Source organism: Neofelis nebulosa, chromosome 3, assembly GCF_028018385.1.
Source record: "Neofelis nebulosa isolate mNeoNeb1 chromosome 3, mNeoNeb1.pri, whole genome shotgun sequence".
Taxonomy (NCBI): Eukaryota; Metazoa; Chordata; class Mammalia; order Carnivora; family Felidae; genus Neofelis; species Neofelis nebulosa.
In genome coordinates this window covers 171,322,173-171,344,163 of record NC_080784.1, presented here as the reverse complement: position 1 = coordinate 171,344,163, position 21,991 = coordinate 171,322,173, and the positions used below count along the sequence as shown (strand labels likewise).

Genomic DNA, 21,991 nt, shown 5'->3' with positions numbered 1-21,991 from the left:
GACATAGTTGTATCAATATATGTTGCAAGAGATTTTAACCTGCTTTCATCAGAAATTGATAAATAAATCAAACACTAAAAAAAAATAAATCAAACACTAATAGAGATGTAAAAGAACTGAGTAATGTAATAAGGAAGCTTGAACTATTTTATATATAATATAGACATATGTATGTGTATGTATATACATACACATGTGTATATACACATACGTGTGTGTATATGTGAGTTTGTATGTGTTTGTGTATTCCCCACATGGAAAATTTACTACACCATAAACGCAGTCTTAAATTCCAAAGAATCAATATCATGTATGCCGTATTCTCTGACCATAATCAATTAACACTAGAAATTTTAAACAGGAAAATAAGCATAGTTTACATAATCCTAAATGTCAGGTTTTATATTAATAAATAATCCTTGGATTAAAAGGAGATTATGAGGATTGAGGTAAAATGGCGGGCTTATGATGAGTGACTGTCAGGGATGAAAATAGGTATGCCTGGAAGCAGAATTTAAAAGCAGTTTCTCTTCAGATCATCTTCTTTCATACCACCTGATAAGCATCTTGAGTCACCATGGTATTAGCAGCAGTAAAATGGGAGATATTGAACAGAACTATCTGGAAACATTTATTTCCAATTCAAAACAGAGCTTTATATTGTGTTTGTCATAAACCTACGTATTCTCCTCTTCCAGATGACCATAATTGCAAGTAGAGTTTGCTTTGACATCTGATGACAGGATGACAGTATGCTACCACCCTTCTGTGGACATTCCGTATGAACATACAAAACCTACCCCATGGCCAGATCCTGTGCATAATAATGAAGAAACACATGATCAAGTGCTGGAAACCAGATTACAAGGAAAAAATGAACACTTTGAGCAAGAACCTATGATAGAACAACGTAGCAAAATGTTCTTTACTAAGCGTCGTTTGTGTCCTCGTGGACAGTATCATAGACGTTGTAGGAAACTGGATTCTCCAAAAGACAGATGATATTGAGGTTTTCAGGAATCAAAGAGATGTTATCTTGTGTCTTATTTGCCATTTGAGGAAATGCAATTGAGTATATTCACTGTTATGTAGCAAAACAATAATAAAATGTCTTTTTATATATTAAAAAAGGGGGGGATCATGAAAGGAATTATGAAGTTTTAGGACTTAAACAACAATAAAACCTCACAAGTTACTGTTTGTAAGACACAGCTAACATAGTCCTTTGATGGAAATGTGTAGTTTCAAGTAATTTTACCAGAACACAGAAAGGTTGAAAACAAATAGGCTAAACATTCAGTTGAAGGAGTTGAAAATGTAGCAGAGAGAATACAAAGAAGCCAACTGAAAGAAACAAGGAAGAAGAATTAACAACATTAAAAAAGAAATTAATAAAATGAAGAAATAAAAATAATAAAAATATGGGGCACCTGGGTGGCCCAGTTTGTTGAGTGTACGATACTTGATTTCAACTCTGGTCATGATCCCAGGGTCATGGGATCAAGTCCTGCATTGTGCTGAGCCTGGAACCTGCTTAAGATGATCTCTCTCTGCCCCTCTTCCCTGCTCGTGCTCTCTAAAATAAAAAAAATAAAAATAAAAATATCAACAAAACTAAAGCTCTCTAGCAAGATCAAGCAAGAAAATGAAAAAGAATGAAAACAGAAACTTGCAATGAAAAAGAAAAATAGCTACAGATATAACAGATTTTTAAGTAAAAAATATTATGAGTAACTACGTCAGAATATACTTGGTAATTTGCAAGATCTTAGCATAAGCTACTTGGAAAAATACAAAGGGCCCAAATTAGAAAAATTGAATAGGTCAATAAGCAGTAGAGACATTTAATGGTTGTACAAGACCTCCCTGCCACCAAAACTTTGTAGCCCTTGGTCTCTTTCACATGGAATTTCTACTAAATTTTCAAGGAAATATTAATCTTATAATTTTTTTTTTCCAGAAAAGAAGCAGTTCAGCTTATTTAATGAGATTAGTGCAATCTTGATTCCGGTATCAGATAAAAGCAATAAAAATATTATAAGCCAGTTTCACTTGTGGATGCATGTTCCAGTATTCTAAATTAAATATTAGCTATAGAAACATTTGATAATTAAAAATTCATTGTTCAGATCAAGTTCTCCTAGGAATGCACTGAAGTCTCAGCATAAAAAAATATGTCAAGGGAATTCACCATATTAATAGACAAAAAAAGTGACTAAATTGATGCAGAAAAAGCATTTGATAAATGTAAACACTTATTTGTTAAATAATATGCACCAGGATATGTTAAAATCTAGAGGAACTATGCTAATGTAATATGTTCTAGGAATCTAGGACAAGCTTAGAGTTTGTTATGGCTTGGTCTCATCATTTAATTCTCTGTACTTTTATTGAAGTTGTTCTTCTATTCCCAGAGGTCCATTAAGGAAGGCAGTAAGAATTTTGCTGAAGCATAAAATGACTGGGCAGAAAATGGTCAAAACAGAGGATGGGTTTTAGCTGCAGCTTTTCAAATAGCCTAGGGCAGGGTGGGATGAGAACCAGGGAAATCAATACAAAGATGACTGTAAGCCAAGTGATACACCACTAGTTGCCTAGCCAAGTTTACTCATTCATTTCCTAAACAATAACTTTTAATTTTTGCTCTTATAAAAATAGTAGAACTTTGGGGGGAAAAGATCCTACTATTTCAGTAGGAAGAATATTGTATTTCCTGGCCACAATGTCTGTTAACATTTTGGTGGATAGCCAAATACATATAATATGAAGGAGAAAGAAAAATCCATAACCAGAGAACATTTTTTTTGAAATTATTGCCACCAGCATTTTTTTTTACATTTATTTTTGAGAGAGAGAGAGAGAGTGAGCACAAGTTGGGGAGGGGCAGAGACAGAAGGAGACACAGAATCTGAGGCAGGCTCCAGGCTCTGAGCCATCAGCACAGAGCCTGACGCAGGGCTCGAACTCACAAACTGTGAGATCATGACCTGAGCTGAAGTCAGATGCTTAACTGACTGAGCCACCAGGTGCCCCTTGCCACCAGCATTTAAACTCACAGTTTTTCTTCTCCGTAGTCCATGCTCTTTCTTGTTTGGGGATCACAGATTCAAATGACTGTAGTGGCCAGACAGGTTTGAAGAGACAAGTTAAAAGGGTGGCTTGATTGTGTGTTCTAGAAAAAGTGTGATGGTCCAAGGACATTTAAGACAAAGCACGTCTATAGGTCACCCGTTTGCAATCCCCACTTGGCTTACAACTCTTACCCTCATAGCATGTACTACGTAGCTGGGGAAACAGATAAGACATTTTACATGTGAGAGGAGTATTTGGCAAGAGATAATCCAATGGTATACTATGTGGTATTATTTATATGATCCATAAGTATACAGAGGAAGAGAAATCACTTATGGTGTTGGGGTGTCGTTATATCATCATCATTTGTCTTGCTTTTTAGTTTACAAAGTGTTATTAGAATCTTCACTCTATTGTTTCTCACAGAAACCTTGGATGGAAACTAGGAAAAATGTTGTCCATGTTTTACATATGCGGCAGTTCAGTATCAGAGTGCTTGAGCAATTTACCCTTATTCTCATAGATATTAAATGACAGAACTAATATTCACAGTGTTTGTGCTGGGATATTGCAGTGAGCATCTGTGGGACTAGTTATGCCTTTCACTTGTCACAATGTCCCTTTGAGCATTCTACATGGTACCTGTGAAGGAGCCATGTTACAAGTTGACTTCAGCCCTTGGTCAAGCTGGCAAATGAGTTTCATCCCTAGAGTGTGGGTACTCAGGACAAAGTGATAGCATAGTCTCTCCAGAGGGAAAGAAGCTGTGATAGGTAAACTTTTATAACTCTTGGCAATCTATGATGCAATCTATGGTTTGGGGAACAGAAGAAACAGTCCTTAGAGAAATAAGGGACAAAAAACATACATTTAACAGTAAGCAGAGGCAAGAGATGGAGTCAGAAATTCTATGGCATTCTGGCCCCTGTTTCTAATGACACCCAAAGGCCACCTGCATTCGTATCCTTCCCACAGTTTAAATGCCTAACTTTTGGGCCCCCTGGGTGGCTCAGTTGGTTAAGCATCCGACCTTGGCTCAGGTCATGGTCTCGCAGCTCATGGACTCTATGCTGACAGCTCGGATTCTGTCTCTCTCTCTCTGTCTCTCTCTCTCTGCCCCTCCCCCGCTTGTGTTCTATCTCTGTCTCAAAAATAAATAAACTTAAAAAAAATAAATGCTCAACTTTTCCTTAGATTATACATATTTTAACTAATTTTTTAATTTTAATTCCAGTATAGTTAAAATTAAGTGTTGTATTATTTTTAGGGGAACAATATATTGTAATATGGATATTCTATACATTACTCGGTGTTCATCACATTAAGTGTATTCTTTAATTCTCTTTGCCTATTTAACCCATTCTCCCACCCACCTCCCCTCTGGTAACCTTCAGTTTGTTCTCTATAGTTAAGAGTGTATTTCTTCGTTTGTCTCTCTTTCTCCTTTGCTCGTTACTTAAATTCCACATATGAGTGAAATCATATGGTATTTTTCTCTCTCTTACTGACTTATTTCACTTAGCATAATACTGTCTAGCTCCATCCATGTTGTTGCAAATGGCAAAATTTCATTATTTTATATGGCTGAGTAATATTCCATTGTGTGTGTGAGTATATATATATACATACATATATATATATATATATATGTATGTATATATATATACCCCATCTTTATCCATTCATCTATTGATGGACACTGGGGTTGCTTCCATAATTTGGACATTTTAAAAAGTGCTGCAGTAAACATAGGGGTCCATGTATCCCTGTGAATTAGTGTTCTTGTATTTTGGGGGTAAATACCCAGTAGTGTGATTACTGGATTATAGGGTAGTTCTATTTTTAACTATTTGAGGAAACTTCACACTGTTTTTCAGAGAGGGTGCAGCAGATTGCATTCCCATCAACAGTGTAAGAGGGTTCCCCTTTCTCCATATCCTCACCAACACCTGTTGTTTCCTGGGTTATTAATTTTAGCTATTCTGAGAGATGTGAGGGGGTATCTCATTGTAGTTTTGATTTATATTTCCCTGATGATTCGTCATGTTGAGCATCTTTTCATGTGTCTGTTGGCCATCAGTATGTCTGTTCATGTCTTCAGCCCATTTTTATTTTTTTTTATTTATTTTTTATTTTTTTTTTTCAACGTTTTTTATTTAGTTTTGGGACAGAGAGAGACAGAGCATGAACGGAGGAGGGGCAGAGAGAGAGGGAGACACAGAATCGGAAACAGGCTCCAGGCTCCGAGCCATCAGCCCAGAGCCTGACGCGGGGCTCGAACTCACAGACCGCGAGATCGTGACCTGGCTGAAGTCGGACGCTTAACTGACTGCGCCATCCAGCCGCCCCATCTTCAGCCCATTTTTAAATTGGATTATTTGGTTTTGGGGTGTTGGGTTTTCTAATTTCTATATATATATTTTAGATACTAACCCTTTATCAGAGATGTCATTTGCAGATATCTTCTCCCATTCGGTAGTTTACCTTTTAGTTTTGTTGTTTCCTTTGCTGTGCAGAAGCTATTTAGTTTGATGTAGCTCCAGTAGTTTATTTTTGCTTTTATTTTCTTTGCCACAAGATACATATCTAGAAAACTGTTGCTATGGCCAAAGTCAGATAAAGTACTGCCTGTGCTCTCTTCTAGGATTTTTATGATTTCAGGTCTCACATTTAGGTCTTTAATCAATTTTAACTTTATTTTGGTCTATAGTATAAGGTGGTGGTCCTGTTTCATTCTTTTGCAGGTAGCTGTCCAGTTTTTCTACACCATTTGTCAAAGAGACTTTTTCCCATTGTATATTCTTTCATTCTTTGTTGAAGATTCATGAGATCTTGACCTGAGCTGAAGTTGGATGCTCAACCCGCTGAGTCACCCAGGCACCCCTGCTTCTGGGTTTTATATTCTGTTCTATTGATCTATGTGTCTATTTTTATGTCAATACCATACTATTTTGATTGCTAGAGCTTTGTAATATACCTTGAATTCTGGAATTGTGATACCTCCAGTTTTGTTCTGCTTTTTAAAGAATTCTTTGGCTATTTGAGGTCTTTTGTGGTTCCATATAAATTTTAGGGTTGTTTGTTATAGTTCTGTAAAAAATGCTATTGGTATTTTGATGGGGATTGCGTTAAATGTGTAGATTGCTTTGGCTAGTATAGACATTTTAACAATATTAATTCTTCCAGTCCATGAGCATGGGATATCTTTCCATTTGTTTGTGTTGTCTTCAATTTCTTTCATCAGTGTTTTATAGTTTTCAGAATACAGGTCTTTCACCTCTTTGGTTAAGTGTATTCCTAGATATTTTATTATTTGTGGTGGAATTGTAAATTGGATTATTTTCTTAATTCCACTTTCTGCTGCTTCATTATTAGTCTATAAGAATGCAACAGATTTCTGTACGTTGATTTTGTATCCCATGACTTTACTGAATTCATTTATTATTTCTAGTAGATTTTTAGTGGAGTCTTTTGGGTTTTCTATAAATAGTATCATAGCATCTGCAAATAATGAAAGTTTTACTTCTTCTTAACCAATTTGAATGCCTTTTATTATTTCTTCTTCTCCTTCTCCTTCTTTCTTTTTTCTTCATTCTTCCTTCTTCTTTCTGTCCTCTTCCTGCCTGATTGCTGTGGCTAGGACTTTCAGTACTATGTTGAATAAAAGTGGTGAGAGTGGACATCCTTGTCTTGTTCCTGACCTTAGGAGAAAAGCTTTCATTTCCCCATTGAGTCTGATGTTTGCTGTTGGTTTTTCTTCTTCAGGTTATACTTAAGATAAATTTTCTTCCAGCAAACTCCCTTTGTGCTTAAGCATTAGATGCAGGAAATTTTTATTAGACTTAAAAATTACTTACTCTGTCTTTATACCTTCTGGGTCCAGGAGGGGTTAAAAGATGAGTTTTTCTCTCACGAGGCTTTCAGAGATTCTATCACATATTTGGGAACTTCTCACTTGTAGTTATCTTGTAATAAGTGATGCATTTTCTTCTAGTTCATCACTCAGTCTCTCCTCAGTTACTAGGAATCCAGCAGGGTATATATAAGTCCCATTGCCCTTCCCAGTGGGTCCTGTTGGATAGGACATAATACAAACCTTCATATGTTCTCCTTTTTATGCATGATCCATAATTGGGACACTGGAATCTTTCATGTACTCTTTGACTTGATAAACTCTGGAGTGTAGGTAGACCTCACAGTCTGGATTCATTCATCAGCAGGTAAATGCCTTTCCTCTGGATGTTTAAATTCATCAGATGAGAGTCAGATTCCAATCTACTGAGTTTTCCAAACTTCATGTTCACATATTAAGCTCATATCAAGTAGTAATGTTGAAGCTCCTTTAACTAGTTTGCAGGTGACAGTGGGTACAACAGACCCACTTTTTTCATAATTTTACTTTGATCACCTAGATTATAAATTTCTAGTCTTAAAGTCTAGGAGAGCCAGAGTTAGAAAGTAATACACGTGCTCTGTGTTTTGCCCAGAGAAGAGTTGAACCCACCAGGTTTCCTACTATTATGTTTACCAATTAAGATTTTAAATTCTCTGCGGGTGTTTTTATTTTTGTTTTTTCCTCAACTTAATGTTTTTTGAATCCATTGTATTATAAATCATTTCTAGAAATATTTCCTGCTATAGTGAAATGCTGATTTGTGACCTTGTTTTGGAATATTTTTTAAATTGGACTTTTGTGGAAATCACCTGAATAATGATTAATAATAAGCAGAATAAATTTTATGTGAAAGTTATTTCAGAAGTCATTTATTTTAGTTCTGTGTGACTGCTGTTGCAATTTTCTGGGCATACTAACCAACTAATTTGAAAGTTAAGCTCTTTGTGTGATTGCATGTTTCTTGCCTTTAGAGTAATGAAGATTTTGGAAAGACACCATCAAAGCAGAAATAGGAAGCTTATTGACTCTTGAATATTTAGTGTTTTATTACATTTATCATAAATTCTGGTTTCCTAAGTTAACTAACATGAAACACATCCAGTTGTAACAGAGTTTGTGTTACCTACAGATTTCAATTTAACAATTTTCTTTCAAGCTTCAGATTTGATGGAAATCCATCAAGTTTCCCAAGGCATGTCTAGCAGAGTGAGGTTGTACATAAGTGTTTTTGCTTGAGTTTCTAGGAGCAGAGCATGGGACAGGAATTCTTGTTCAGGTGGTTTATCAAAAGAGCACTTGAAGAGAAATGAGGACAATAGGATGAAACAGGAAAAAAAGACAAATAAGAAGCTGAGCCAGAATGTGGGCTTAGCTGGAGACTAGCTTGTTTAATCCCACAGGAAGCTTCAAAGTTCTCCCACAACAAAGTTTCTCCTACATCATGGAACTCAGTCATTGGCAGTGGTCTTCCCTTGGAGGGGTAGGTGATCATAGCCTATTAGGCAAGGCTGTTCCTGTTCTTGTGAGGGCAAGTTTCCAGAGACAGGAGTAGCTGTGAGTTATCAACTAATACAGTTGTGAGGGAAAAGTTGCCCCCCCTGTTTACATGATGATGGTTGTTTACCAGCAGGATTCTTTACAGTCCATCCTTTGAGCTCAGATACCCAGAGGTCATGGCACAGCCTCTTCAGAATTCTGATTGGAAAACCTTACAAGGGGGTTACTGGGAGGAGCTCTAGCTGCTGCTGCTGTAGTTTGTCCTGAGATTACAACTAATATGCATCACTTCCTGCCTCCACTGCCAATTTTAAATTCCTCTCCCCAGTGATTAGCGCTTCTGCCAATCTGTGCAGTTTGCCTGGTGGAATGCCCCAGGCCTCATCCTTATTCTGAAGGGTGTGAGCCTTTTGGTCACTCTGCCTTTACCAGGTCATGGTTTCTGTGCTTTCCCATGTACAATTATAGCTGGGAATGAAGGTTACATGGCTTACCTGAGTGCTCAGCATATTCTTCCTTGCCCCTAATCTGTCACAGAAGTTATGGTTCCTCCTGATTGTCCTGGTCCATTATTGCTGTCAGAGTAGTAATCCTTTTCTTCGCTTGCTGATCTCCTGGCACGAGGATCCCAAAGTGAACAGAAAGCAGTGTTAACTCTAAGATTAGTGGGATTCTTGCTGGGTCCTTGGAGGAGGGATTACACAGAACCTAAAATTGTGGAGACATTATGTGTGTTTCCCCAAGTGGGTTTCTGGGGGGTGAGAATGAGTGGGACTGCTTCTTCCTCTATCCCGTCTTAGCCAGACCATTTATTCTACTGTTATGGACATAGCACTATAGAAGGGCTATTGGATTAAGATACTATGCTGAATGATAAAAAGATAGGGCCCTATCCTTTCAAGGTGTTCTCTTCAAGCTTCTATTTTAGCAGCATATTTAAAAGTCCATTTCAATCTCCTAATGGGTTGGCAGTTTAGATGGCACAATATGTGGTAGGAACAATGGATGCTGTTGACACATGACCACTGTTGCTGCTCCTTCACTGTACAGTGGGTATGTAGGTACATGGTAATGTTATGCAGGATTCCATGGCAGTAAATTAGACATGCTCTGAGCCCTAGGTAGTGGTGCTGGCTGGGAGTTGTGACCCCAAAAAGGCAGAGCTGCACCTGGAATAGTGGGTCAAGCACAGACAGGATGGAACATTACTCTTTCCAGGAGATAAGTGTCTTATTGGTCTTACAGAAAGATAGCACCATTTGGACACTCACTGTTGTTCTCTACTGCTGGCAAGTTAGATGTTCAGCAGTGGCAATAGCGAGATCAGTATTGGTGAGAATTAGCCCACGCTGATGGTCCCTGGACCCACAGACCATGCAAAGGTCCATTTCTTCCACCATGGCCATTCTAGTTCTTGGCTGTTCTATTCCAGCACCAGAGAAGCTGAAGATAGAAGGTGGGTGACCGAGTCATCCTGTTTCTGGCTGTCGAATGCCTCTTCTGACGTAGATTCTCTCTAGTGGATGTTAACATTTGATCTAAAGGTCCTCGTTTCAGTTGAACCTTTTTTACATGTATCATTTTCTAAGGGGTTGCTTTAGTTTTATGATGAATATATGTAATTGTGATAACAATATACTGGAAAAATTTTGCCGTTTTACGTGTAGAAATCTTACTTCCATTTAGGTCCCGTAATCCTCTCCACTTTAAAAATTTATTTTCTCTACCCACATCAAAAACCCCATCAACTAGTATTATAGTTTTTGCCTCAAACATGAAACATGATTAAAAAACTCAGGAGAAGTATAGTCTATATTATGTTTACTTCCCAACCTCCCTCCCTTTTTTTAAACCTATTGCATTGTTATTTCTTCCTTTCTGAAGTCATTTACTTTCTGTTTGGAGAATTCCCTGTCTCCATTCTCTATGGGTAGGTCTGCTGCCCTTAGAGGTACACATTCCTTTAGTTTTACTTCATCTGAGATTGTCTTAATTTGCCTTCATACTTGAAGGATATTTTCGCCAGGTATAGAATTTAGGGTTGATGGTTTTTTTTTTTTTTCCTTTCAGCACTTGAAAATGTGCTACTTTAGTGTAATATAAACCAGTACTTCTAGGGCTAAAATTTAATTATATGGTTGTAGCCTAAATAGCCTATTTTGATTGGAAAAAGAAAAGATGGGGTACAATTTTTGTTCCTTTTCTTATATTGCAGAAAGTATTTCTTTTTGAAGGGAAATACACATGAAAACATTTTTTTTGGCTGCTCCCAATTGCAGTTGAATACTAGGTAGTTGTTTATTGCTTTCTTTTTCTTCTGAGACATGCAGAGAGAAGCAACTGTTCTGAGGGCAAAGAGGATGAAAACACAAACTAACAGTTTAGTCCAAATGAGCAGCCTGCTGTGTCCAAATGAGAGAGAAGAGAGCCAGTTACACAAAAGCAAAAATCCATCTTGGGAAGCTCTCTGAGGTGAAGTGTCGGGAGTTTGGACTCAGGCATGCCTAGCATTGAATCCCATCTCCACTGTTTACTAGGTGTATGAACTTTGGTGAGTAATTTATCCTCTCTAGATGTCAATCCCCCACAGGTAACATTGAAATTATACTACTTGGCGTCATTGTGAGAATTTAAACAACAGCAGGATCCTAGCATTCATTCTCAACTGTCTTTCCAGGGTGTTTCAGTTGTATTTCTTCTTCTCCTTTTCATGTAGAGGCAATGTAAAGAAAGATTAAGGAAAACCCACTAGAAAGGGTGTCTGGCTCCAGCTTGGGAAACATGATGAACTAGCAAAGTTAAGATTTATTGTGAAAGGTATAATTTGAATCTTTTATTTCTTTAAGAGTTGTGATGTTATCACCTCCTAAGTTTATAGAGAGCTACTATTATTTAGTTTATTAGTTTCATTATTTTCATAAAGGAGAATATAAAGAAAAGTTTATTAGTCTGGGTCAAATCAAGGGAGAGATATCTTACAGCAACTTGAACAGGAAAGGTTTTATATAAAGAATTATTAACTGCAACAGGACATTGGAGCAATTAGGGTTTTGCTAGTAATAAGTAAAGAGAACATTAACGAATACAGTATAACAGATATAAGTGCAGTTACTACCCAAGGCTGAGATAGAGAGTCCTAAGAATAGATCCCATTTTGCCCCTCTCCTCCACAGCTGAGATCTGAATCCTGTGGGAAAAAGCACAGCCCTTTTAGTGACTGTCGCAGAAGTCACTGTGAGGGTACCCTGGGGGAATTTACTGGAAATCTGTCCTCAGGAACTGGCCAGAATTCTGCTTTCTAGGGCTCCCAGAAAAGTTGTTGAGGAGGTGTATCATTTGAAGCAGTGGTACAAATCTGCCCGAGGGTGATGATGACCACTGTACTGCTGGCCACTGTGTATTTCAGGAGACTGGCTCTGAAGAAGCCATATACACTGCAGGAATCTGGTGCTGGAAGTGGACTACACTATAGGAACTAGACACTGCAGATGCACTGTGGGAGTCTGCCAAGTGAGTGCATCAGAACGAGGAAGCAAAACCCTTTGCTCCTGCAGTGTTTCTCCAGCACCGTCTACTGACAAAGTTTGACATTATGTGGCAGACAGGGGACAATATTTAAGGGGCCCAGATCCATTCTCACAGAGCAAGCAAAAAGTAAGAATTTGAAGCTAAGAGGTAATAATTTATGACTGGCACATAAGGGATGGAGAATTTATGATTGGAAATCTGTGTTAGAACTTAGTAAGAGTTATTGTCTTTATCTTATGAAAAGCATGGTCTTAATTATTCAAACCATGATACCAATGCACCAATGCCTCCTGGTGGTCGTAATTCGAAATTGCATTTCAAATCTTTGCACCAGTTAGATCTTTTATAATTGAAATTGTATAACATAAGCCATAGGATTGTGGCAAACATAATACTCTATACCCAGAGTTCCTAAATTATAAATTACATTTAAAAGCATATTTCTGGTTAGAGGCACTTAGACTGCAACAGATATTATTGTATAAATTTGAATACGACTTGATTTGATCCTGAAAAATTTATTTAATATTAGGGTCAGGAGTTCAAATGATAGCTAATGTAACTACTCAGATGACTCAGGTTTAAGCCTCTCAGGTTGCTTTAAGGTTTGCAAAATGAGTTAGATACATGGGTTCTAGGGTAAGTTCATGATCCTACTAATTGATTGACTGCTGACATGTGCAAGGGTCTGCAGGACCAAAGAGTATTATTCACGGACTTTCATTAGAAGTAGATGCCATGTATAATTTTTTACTGGATTTTTATAAATGTAATTTTTTACATGTTTAATTTACTTTTTCCTTCTCTGTGACATTTAGCATTTTCTAAAAATTTAAGTGTAGTCGACACACAATATTATATTAGTTTCAGGTGCACAGCATAGTGACTCAACAATTATATACCTAACAAAATGCTCACCATAGTAGGTGTAGTTACCATCTGCCACCAGAAAAAGTAATTACAATATTATTGATTATGTTCTCTATGCTGTACTTTTTATTTTTGTGACCTACTTATTTTATAATTGGTAGTTGGAACCCCTTAATACCCTTCACCTTTGACAACACATTTCTCCTCTCCTTTGTTTTACATGGCCCTGCTTATTTTTCTCTTCTGGGCTTGTTTTGTTTTGTTTTGAAGCACTTAAAGTGTCAGTATTCCTAAGTTCCATCTTAGATGCTCTCTCTTATTCTGTATGTTTTTTTCCAGGGTGGCAGTATAACATCACACTTAAAAGCATAGAGCTTCTAGTTAGAGACATCTTGAATATTAGCTCTGCCATTTCCTGCTTTGTGATCTTGGGTAACTTAGTATCTCTAGGCTCAATGTCCTCATCTGTAAAAATGAGCTATCTCCTCTTACCTCCTAGAGTTGTTGAGATTTTGAAATGAGATATATGTAAAGCCTTTATCATAGTGCTTAGTGCTTGGCACATAGAAAGTGCCAGATAAACAGTACTTTTGATTATCTATTTGTCTACTTCAAATAATATGCTTATGATTTCAGATCTTTAACTAAAGCTTCTCTGTTGGGCTCCAAATCTCTGTATGAGGTGGTTTCAAATGCCATTTGGGGCCTGTTGTACATCAGTGATGAGGATTACATCAGTACAAGAGGAATTGAAAAAAATAAGGATGCTTCAGTTGAGTTTTGAATTGAAGGCAAGTTAACAATTAAGTTAACTTATTGAATTAACAATAGCCTTTTGTATCAAGATTCATGCCTTAATTTTTGGTGTTGAAATATCCTTTTGTAAGAATGAAATGTTGATATTATAAGATGATAGTTTTTTGTTTTTTAAAGAACACATCCTGTCTTATCAAAAGAAAAAATTGGCAGTCTTAAACTGGTCCCTCATATTTATTTGAAAATTTTGCTGGTATGTGAAACCTAAAAACCTAGGAACCTCTGATCTGTTGGACAGCTTTACCTGAGTAAACTATGAGTGCCTCAAACTTGACACTATAAAAAGTATACTCATTATCTCCTTCTTTCTCTTCACACAAAACCCAACTCCTTTTTATTATATACTGTAAAGGATGTCATAACTCTCCATCCCGGTTAATTGTCAGAAGTGAGTTATCTTCAAACTGCCCCTGGTCCTGTTACCCTTACATTTAATTAATTGCTAATTCCTTCAGTCTGTCTCTTATTATTTCTTGATTCATACCCACTGCCACTGTCATCTTTTTTTGTTGGAATTGTTTTCTTCTTACCTCCAGACTCCCTTCATTCTAATTCATGCCATCTGAAACTGCCAGAATGATCTTTTACTTTTTGGTCTAAATTCCCTCATACCATCTTCTTTTTTTTTTTTTTTTTTTTTTTTTTTAATTTTTTTTTCAACGTTTTTTATTTATTTTTGGGACAGAGAGAGACAGAGCATGAACGGGGGAGGGGCAGAGAGAGAGAGAGACACAGAATCGGAAACAGGCTCCAGGCTCCGAGCCATCAGCCCAGAGCCTGACGCGGGGCTCGAACTCACGGACCGCGAGATCGTGACCTGGCTGAAGTCAGACGCTTAACCGACTGCGCCACCCAGGCGCCCCCATACCATCTTCTTTGTGGTTAAACTTTTCAGTATAGATAGAAGGTCCCGCCTTTCCCATCTGCTACTCCTCCCTCACATGGATCTTTCATGCCTGCCATAATTAGCTCTTTACATCTCAATTGTTTTGGAATCTTTGCACATCCACTTCTACCTGTTAGTGAATATCCTCTCCTCATCTGGAAAATTCCAATTAGTCCTTCAAGGTTCCATTCACGTTTCTACCAACAAGACAGATGTATAAAAACTGTATTTGGTATGCCACCATATTTTCATGCCATTTATTTTCATTATTAAAAGGGCGTGGCTGAGGGTACAACTAAGGGATAGGCAGAAGGAATAGAATGCATGCTGTTAGCACAGCCATGCATTCTTAGCCTCTAGCACTGATCTACAACCAGGACTATTTGTAAATATCAAATGTGCCCTTTCCTTTTAGGTACTTAGGTATGTCTTCTATGCTGTGTGTAGTAATAACCAGAAATAGAAATTAAAAAAAAAAGATTATCAGATGAGATCAGCTAATGTAACAGCTTGTCTTCTTGAGGAAAAGTTCTAAAAGCTTAATCATTGTCCACTATGTTCTTTTTCTTTCTTTTTTTTTTTTTTAACATTTATTCATTTTTGAAAGACAGAGAGAGACAGAGTGCAAACAGGGGAGGGCTAGAGAGAGAGGGAGACATAGAATCTGAAGCAGGCTCCAGGCTCCGAAATGACAGCACAGAGCCTGACACGGGGCTCAAACTCAAGGACCGTGAGATCATGACCTGAGCCACTTAAGTCGGCCACTTAACCGATTGAGCCACCCAGGTGCCCCAATGTCCACTATTTTCTTAAAGATGGTTCTTGTTGTGAATTGCACCTCAAGACTCAGAGGGGACCCAGAAGTATCATTGCTTATCCTTAACTATGCCTTTCATCTCAGTCAGGCTATCCAGAGGAGCATATTAGAGAGAAGAAACTCCCTTTCCCACTCAGGGCAGCTGACTTCAGGAATAGGCTTATATTATCTAAGCCTGATCAATGGCTTAAATTTTTTTGTGATCCATCATATCATATATGTTCTCGACATTTTGAAAATGCTTTGATACTGTTTCAGTTAAGATGATAGGTCTGCAATTCAACACCCAACTGAGCATTTGGGACATTTTATTCTCTTACAACGCATATGAAAGAGGCAGTACATCAAGTTCATCAGCTCTGTGATGTCATCAGAGACCCAGTTTCTTCCCACCCTTCTGTTCCTCGGTGCATTTAATTTTTATCCCCCTTTTTGCATCAGGAGGCAAGGTGGCTGCTGAAGTTCTAAGCATCACTACTATGACATGCCATCATCCCAAATAGGGAGGAATCAAGATGAGACATTAAAGTCACGATTGATAAGACTAACCATAATCCAGTCCTTGGGGCTGGGCACATTGCTAACCCACACACAAATGGGTTTTGTCATCAAGGAAGAAGGGAGAGAAAGGCTATGGAGTAAGCAACTAACATTGTCTGCCACGCATAATCCTTCCCTTTTAACTCTGTGAAATATAACAGTGTGGCATAAGGGCTCCACCTTGGCATTTTACTTCTACCATCCAGACCAGTTTTCTTCTCCCTTGTTTCCCCTTGACTTTCTACAATTTAATCTTCCCTTCTCCTGGGACGTCACCATCACCACCCAGTGGACTTAAGCAAGTCCTACTGTATATTTACTACATATGTTAGGTTGAACGATGTGAACTTACCAACATTAACATATTTTTCCAACAAGAATTTCAGAATTTTCCCAAATAATTTAAGATTCGTGGACGTAAATGATAACTGTGGGAAAGTAAGTACATAAAATTTGCTTAAAGCCAACAGACAATGTTTTGAATGATGAAAAAATCAGATTTGCAACTGAAATAGTGATAATTTACATTGGACATCTTCATTTGGAAAAGGGGGAAAAATCACCTGCTAATAACATTGAGTCCCATTCCTAGAGACTGACAATGGTTGATAAGTCTATTTTTATTGCTTAAATTTGAGTAAGGTAATCTAGTCGTACCTGCAAAGACAGAAAAGGTATTATTTTATGACTTTCTTGTATAGTATGAACTACTATTTATCTTATGCCTTCCTCTCTCCAAGTTGGGTATATCACAATGGCTGCACAAATATTGGAGAAGGAGTGCGACTCAATAGAGAAGAATTAATGTTTCTACAGTAGGATACTAAAAATTAAAAAAAGATGAGTGGAAAAAGCCAGCACAGAGGGGAAAGATAAGATAAGTGTCTCAAACACTTGAACATGGAGAAGATCCAGCACTTTGCAGGGAGCCGTAGCCAGACTTTGTAACAGGAGAGGAAGTCATCTGGAAAATGGCATTTCTCACACACCAGCTGTAAGTCAATCTCCTGGGTAAGAATATCAAGTTAAACAACCTCGTAGGTCTCTCGTGTCTATGAATGTAATAAGATTCCAGCAATAGAATCATTCTTTTGTTCCGTAGTTTCCCACTTGCTGCTCATATCCTGCTAAAGTCATCTTCTTCTCCAAAGTCTTGCCCACCAAGTTCCATGTGCTTAGTCCCTTATGTCCCTTTAGTGGAAAAAATAGATCAATAGTATCAGAAGTCACCCTGAGGTATAGCCAAATAATAAAGAAAGCTGAACTGTGATGATTACAACATAGGCTATTTAACAGCTGGACAGGGACTGTATGAGAGCTTTTGAGGAATTAAGAAATGAGAAAAAGGAAGAGAATGAAATACAAATACACAAATTACAAAAAGAGAAATGAAGATTGTCAGGAAATAAGGGCATAAAAACACATAAGGCAATAGCAGAGTGGGAAAAAAGATTTGTGCAAGTTGGAAAAATGTGGATTACAGTTCTGGCTTCACCAACTAGTCATGAAATTTTGAACAAGCCACTTAATCTTTACTTTTTTTTTTTTTTTTTTTTTTTTTTTTAAATTTTTTTTTTCAATGTTTTTTAATTTATTTTTGGGACAGAGAGAGACAGAGCATGAACGGGGGAGGGGCAGAGAGAGAGGGAGACACAGAATCGGAAACAGGTTCCAGGCTCCGAGCCATCAGCCCCGGAGCCCGACGCGGGGCTCGAACTCACGGACCGCGAGATCGTGACCTGGCTGAAGTCGGACGCTTAACCGACTGCGCCACCCAGGCGCCCCTAATCTTTACTTTTTAAAAACTGCTTCATTGAAATATAATTTACATTTAGTACCATGTACCCATTTAAAGTATACAATTTAGGGCTTTATAGTATATTTTCACAATTGTATAATAATTACCACAATTTAATCACAGAGCATTTTATTACCCTCCAAAGAAATCTCATACCCATTAGAGATATTTTCTCCTCCCCCAACTTTAAAAACCACTAAGCTACTTCTGTCTCTATAGCTTTGCCTCTTGTGAATATTTCATATAAATTTCACTTATGTAATGATTTCAAGGTGCACCTGTGTTATAGCATATATCAGTTCTTCATTTTTATTGCTGATTTGCATTGTCATACTTTATAATTTTCTTTAAAAAAACAAAGCCATTTACCTAATATTTTAGATTACCTCTGTAAACCCTTTTTTCTTTTGAGTTAATTATCCTTGAAAGAAAAATAAATTGTCACCCCTTGTCTGGGAATGACTAAGATCATCATAATTTCCTTTATGAAGCAGAAGTAAAAATGAGAAACAGAGAAACATCTGTATTTTCTGAAATGTAAAGGAAACTTACCTCAGACCTTGTGACTCCAAGGACACAATGCCATCTTTCACCTGTTAGTCATTAGTTCATTCATTCAACAGGTGTTTAGACTTCTACATGCAAAGAACTATATGTCCCTTTATTGTCCCCTATGGAGGGATATGGAGGTAACTAAGATAGAATTAATTCTTATTACCCTTATCAAACCACCAGACCTGGGAATAAAATGTCTTCATCTAACACCTGCTGAAGTGTGGCATCACCAGAACCAAAGGGAGAATGAAGAGAGAGAGAGCCAAAGGGCTGGGAGTCATAGTTTTCTTCTCAGGTTTTATGGACATTGGAGTCAGTTTGCTTAGACACTTACTAAAAATATAAAATCCTTCTGCTTAGTTAAGGCTATCTTGGGTAGCTTCCTTGTTTTTGTAATATAAACCCATAGGAAATCTTCAAGTACTGGGTGAAAGCTCCGAGTTGTTTGGGGTTGTGGAAAACTGGAAGATGTAGTGGCAGAGAAGAAAGCAGCCAGAGGACACAGCCTCTGAGGTCTTAATAGGAAAATTGGTGATGAGGAAGCTTATCTTGGGCAAAGATTTCCTCTGGGAAGGGTAGGAGGCCTTTGCCTCCACTCACCCACTTTGTGTAATATCCTTATTCAAGACCCATAAACATCATTAAATAAAAATAGCAAAGTTGGTCTTTGGGTTCCTAAGATCATTCTTTTATTTTTTATACCATTGAGCAGGTAGTTCTAGACTCTGATTAATATCAGAGTTCAGTGTTTCAAATTTGAAACATTGGTAGAGACCCTAGAAAGAGCTCAAAGGAATATATTAAAGAGAAATATAGGGCTTGTGAATAAAAACTTACAAAGAAACATCATGCTATTATTCGCCATGAGGAAGAGTTGGAAATTTATTTCATAAAAATGAAAGAATGGTTGCTCTTTATGGGTCTGAACACAGAATAATTACAAATATATCTTAATTACTGAGAAGCTTAATAGTAAAAGACTAGTTTAACAATAAAAGGCCTATCATTTTTTGGTAATTATATGCCTTTTTCCTATGAAGCCAAAATAATTGACGAGATTGATTCAAGTCGTGCAGACAAAAGCTAATTTAGTGAAAATATATATACTCTGAACACACTCCAGTGAAATTTACCCAAGAAAAGGGAGAGAAAAGGACATATCTAAAGATGCAGAATAAAATTACAGTACTGTGAAGAATGAACACTCTTGTATAAAAAAAACTTACTTGTAATGGACTATTTCACAGAAAAAAATTACTTAGAAAAGTTGAATGAAGTTGCAATAAAACCCAGAAAATCTTAATGGATCTATAACATCTAAAGAAATTGGATTTAAAAACCTAGTCCCCCTTCCATTTAAAAAAGCCAAAGTGAAAACCAAAACAGAAAAAAACATATAAAACAGATTTAGATAAATTCAAAAGCAAGTTATAACACATCATCAAGAAACAAATTAGTCCCAAAGCCATATAAATCCCTTCAGAGAAAAGAACAGGTAACACTTTCCAAATAATTTAATGAGATTGTGTTATTATGAGGCTAAAACCAAATAAAAGTCATTCTCCTTTCTGAATAGAGATATCAAAATTTCTAAACAAAATTATTAGCAAACCAAATCTCACAATGTATTCAAAAATACTCCTGGAAAAATTGGACTCTTCCAAGGAATTCAAAGAAGATGTAATTTAAAAGTACATTGCAAAGTATGATGCAACTATTCATTTATTATTTTTAAAATTATTATCTTCCTGATAATTTAAAAGTCCAATAAGGGCAAAATTGTGTCTATTTTGTTCACTGTTTTATCTCCACTTCCAAACATATGTGCTCTTGGTAGGCACTCAAATATTTTTTTTTCCTATTAAATTGAATGCCATGTAGTTGGATATCATAGAAATTTAATTTCAGAGGTATTTATAGAAACCAAAATGTGTCAGATGTTTTAAGTCAGTTAAAAAGTGGAAAATTATTTAATCTTTTTAAAAGTAATGTCCTAAGGAATCCTTTGCAGTTCTTTTGCAATAAAGATGGCAAAAATATGTATCTAGTACTCCATTCGTGGTTAATATTGGACTGACCCTTCATCACTGAGCCATAGATCCTTCCTTAGAATCCTTCTCAGTATGGTTCTAGAGTTACTTAGTGTCAAACAATTGGAATTGGTGCATGCAACACAAATTGGTATTTCTATATTGTCCCGGGGGGGGGGGGGGAATCACATTTTTTACTCTAAGAAAATATTTCATTATATACTGACTGATGATACTAGCATAGAAACAGCCTCAGGAAAGCCTACCTTTTAATGTAGTAGTGTCTCTACTTTCCCACTGGAATGAATACAGGACCTAATGGCAATAATTCAGGACAGATTATCATTTCAGATTCAGGCAAAATCACTTTTGGCTTTTATTCTTAAAAAAAACACAAACTAATGGTTTGGTGAAGAATTTGGATTGTAATTGCAACTTGGTTTTGGCCAAGCCAAACAAAGATTATAAATATTCATGTATCTAGATTCTATATACCAAAATTATTATCCTTAAACCTCTTAACTAAATTCTGACCAGAAGAAGAAACACATTTCTCAATTACTTTTTGAAAAGTCATATGTTTAGTGGCCAAGAGGTTCAAGATAGTTCTAATAAATCACATAATGGAGACAGTCTTACTTAAATTGTGGAGAATTATCTTGCAAAATTAATTTGAGTTTCAGAGGCAAGATAATCAGTATCATTTTCTCTAACAGTCAGGCATTTTTAATTGAGTATTGCTACTCTATCCTTAGGGGTCCTTTTTTCAATTTGAGCAATCATAATGTTAAAGTGCGACTTTCAATTAGTCTTGCACCAGAGGGTACCATTTGGCCATATAAATATCATCGAAGAGATCTAAAGATGCTTTTGCTGTGAGGATTTAGATATTGAACTTCCCTGATGAACTTATCTTTCTGCATACAAATCTCACTTTCTCTACAAGCAAAGACTGAAAGGTGTTTTCCAATTTTAACTTGCCTTATTACTTACAGATACAATACTTTTCTTATTTAAATTTTAAAAATGAACTATCAAAGCTTTTCATTTTTTTTTTTGTATCTGTGTATGGAGGGATAAAGTATATTTCCTAGCATTTTTTTCAAGTAGTTGACTTCAAAAATTTTCTCTCACAGTTAAATGAAAAGTAATTATAAAACTTGCTGAAGACAATGGCAGCTCTTAGAAATATAACCCTATAAAAATTAGAAAAAATTATGAAACTTCCTGAAAATGGTTAGAAGCATTGGGCTGACATAGGATTTGAGTGATTCAATAAATGTGCATAAAATCATTACAGAAATACAAATAGTGCAAATTACTCAAAATATTAGCACTATCTTCTAGGCTTTAATTTTTATGGACAGATATTTTTTAAACATTTTTATAAGTTTGTTTATTTTGAGAGAGAGAAAGAGAGAGAGAGAGAGCGCATGCAGGAGAGGAGCAGAGAGGGAGGGAGAGAAAATCCCAAGCAGGCTCCACACTATCAATGCACAGCCCGACACGGGGCTCGAACTCACCAACCATGAGATCATGGTCTGAGCTGAAATCAAGTGTCAGATGCTTAACTGACTGAACCACCAGGTCCCTTTATGGACAAATTTTTAAAAATTGAGTGGTTATATAAATTTTAATAAATAATAGAAATTCGGTATATCAAATTATAAAATAAAGAGGTTGGTTA

The 21,991-nt window shown here is 36.7% G+C and overlaps 1 protein-coding gene and 1 pseudogene across 2 annotated transcripts in view; both read left to right on the top strand.

Moving 5' to 3' along the window:
* The window catches only part of GRXCR1 (glutaredoxin and cysteine rich domain containing 1), a 316,157-nt gene that overhangs the window by 69,554 nt on the left and 224,612 nt on the right, over window positions 1–21,991 (top strand). The gene's annotated exons all lie outside the window — the stretch shown is intronic.
* On the top strand, window positions 194–4,646 carry LOC131507651 (large ribosomal subunit protein mL42-like; annotated as a pseudogene).